This window comes from Myotis davidii, unplaced genomic scaffold (assembly GCF_000327345.1).
Source record: "Myotis davidii unplaced genomic scaffold, ASM32734v1 scaffold486, whole genome shotgun sequence".
Taxonomy (NCBI): Eukaryota; Metazoa; Chordata; class Mammalia; order Chiroptera; family Vespertilionidae; genus Myotis; species Myotis davidii.
In genome coordinates this window covers 579171-582145 of record NW_006298678.1, presented here as the reverse complement: position 1 = coordinate 582145, position 2975 = coordinate 579171, and positions in this window count along the sequence as shown.

Here is a 2975-nt window from a genome sequence, read left to right as displayed (position 1 = left end):
CCTGATAAGATACCATTGTAATTAACTTAGTTATTAATAACAGGAAAGGAGCAAAGGGAAGGCCAAATATTATAGGCATGTCATTTGTACAGCTTTGCCAGGAAGCTGCAGTTTAACACTCCCCAGGTAGACACTGGTCTATTCCCCACAAAACCTTGGGGGAAGGGACTGGACAGGGGGAAAATAGACGCATGCAGCCTCTATAGTCTGGGTGAAAAGGGGAAGGTACTTTCCCAAGAGCAGGTCATTGGCCAGAGTAGGCATGGCCACTGCAAGTGTAGGAAGATTTGAGATATTTAATGCCCTAAACAAAGAAGTCCGCTCTCTTGGCTTTGTGCTCTTCTGCTCCTGGTTTCTCTTGGTTCATTCTTGGTTGCTCTTGGTCTCTCATGGTCCTATTGGTTGACTCCTGGCTTGCCAGGCTCTGATGCTCCTGCTCTCCTGCATTCGCCCACGTGGCTCACAGCCATGTGGACCCCACACACAATGGACTAATGGACTGAAACTAGCCGGATGCTGTACCAGACCCAATTCCAATGTAAACTCTGGACACTGGCTTTGCTTTTATTTTTTGTTAATCCTCACCCTGGGATATTTTCCCATTGATTTTTAGAGAGAGTGGAAGGGAGAGGGAGAGATAGAAATAAGCATCAATGTGAGAGAGACACATCAATTGGTTGTCTCCTGTATGCCCCCCAACCAGGACCAGGGAACCTGTAACCAAGGTACATGTCTTAATCAGAATCGAACTCGGACCCTTCAGACCAAGGGCTGATGCTTTATCCACTGAGCTAAACCAGCTAGGGTCTGGTTTTGCTTTTATATCTACTGAATCTCCAGCTGCACATCTTATAGGACTGGATAAAGGGAAATGAGACTTTGGAAAACCTGGGATGTAATTTCACACAAATTAAAATGACTTATCCTCCTGTGCAAGTCTCAGAATATTCTTCTTCTCAAGATATCACAAGTACACCATCCCCAGCATTCAATGGGGAAAGGGATACCCCACTTCTACCAGTAACAGTGGAGTTGGTTCAGAAGACAATTATGAGTGATGGATGGGATGAAGAATGACACTCATGATGAAAAGATAATAGAGTTGAGAAAGCTGAAGAGGAATTTTATTGGTGGTCTTTAAATAGGTGAAAGATTCATATTTTGAAAATCAAAAGTGAGTTTTTAAACTATAGTGAAAGGAACCAAGAGGGTATCAGGATGATTGAGGCCACATGCAATAGAAACCTTCACTAATATACTAAATGTGCTATCTCAGATAGCCAGAAATATTGGTGTAGGGCTCTTTTGGGAGCTGGTTGTTTTAGCAGCTCAGTGATACCAGCAAGGCCCCAAATTCTTTCTGTTTTTTTGTTTGTTTGTTTCTTTGTTTGTTTTTTTACCTACAGAGTCCACTTCATCTTAGAACTTGTTAAAATAGCATCCTCTGGAGCTATGTGCTTCACTTTTTGCATTTAGGAGGAAATATATGGGGAAAAATCTTCAATAGTGGAATGAGCATTCTCCTTAATTTTTTTAGGGGAAGTTGAAGTCAATTGCTTCTCTCCGGATAAGTAACAGTTTCCAGTGGAGTGTTGTTCACAGATCATCTAAGCCAATAGTAGGCATGGGCAGTGGGGTCAACTTGGACTAATGACAACTCTCTGATGCTGGGAAGGGAGTGAATCTCTGCTGAGTGATAGAGTCTCGTGCATGTCATGGGATAAGAAATGAAATCTGAATTCATTAGGAGGGAAGGAAGGAGGGGAAATGCATGCATGAGGCATTTAGGGTAGATAGAAAGAGGAATTATCTAATAGAGATGACTTTGTATGCTGGTAAAATGTAGCATGGGAGGATATGGAATTTCTTTTTCTAAAATTATAGGATTTGATTTGTCTGAATCCTGTAGTTTTGTCTCTGCTTTGGTCTGAATATGGGGGCAGGGTAGGGTAGAAGCAAAAGAGTGTGCTTCCTAAAATTACCATTAGGTTTACCTGAAATCTCTGGTTAGCACACAGATTCAAGAGTCTCACCTGGAGATTTAGATGTTGTATTTTAGGGTAAAGTTTATGGCACTCTATTTCTTTTAGTTTGTTTTTGACCTGAAACTTCTTAAAAATGTAATTTTTATTGTTGATAGTATTATAGATATAGCCTTCCCCCTACTTTGTCCACCTCCTCCCAGCCCCCACCCACCTTCCCATGTCTTCACTATCTTATTGCCCTTATCATGGGCTATGCTTATCCTACATAATAAAAGCCTAATATGCAAATTGTCCCCTCTGGCCCTCCTTTGACTGGGAGTTTGACCGGGAGTTCAACTGCTCGCTATGACGTGCACTGACCAACAAGGGGCAGCCTTCATGCTTTGGGTCTTATTTTATTGGTCAATTCATTCTGTTCATTAGATTCCACAAACAAATGAGATCATGTGATATTTGTCTTTCTCAGCCTGGCTTATTTCACTTAGCATAATAATCTCCAGGTCGAAAAGATCCCTCTTTTTTATAGCCGCATAGTATTCCATTGTGTAAATGTCCCACAGCTTTTTATTCATTCATATACTGGTGGGTACTTGGACTATTTCCAAATCTTTGCTATTGTAAATAACGCTGCTATGAACATAAGGATGCATATATTCTTTCTAATTGGTGTTTTGGGATTTTTAGGACATATTCCCAGAAGTGGGATTGCTGGAATCCATAGTGGCAGCACCAATCTCCATTCCCACCAGCAGTGAACTAGTGTTCCTTTTCCCCTGCATCCTCACCAGCACTTTTATTTGTTGATTTTTTGATGATAGTCATTCTGACAGGTGTGAGGTGATATCTCATTGTGGTTTTAATTTACATTTCTCTGATGATTAGGGACTTTGAGCATTTATTCATATGGTTTTTGGCCAACTGAGTGTCCTCTTTGGAGAAATGTCTATTCAGGTCTTCTGCCCGCTTTTAAATTGGATTGTTTGTCTTACT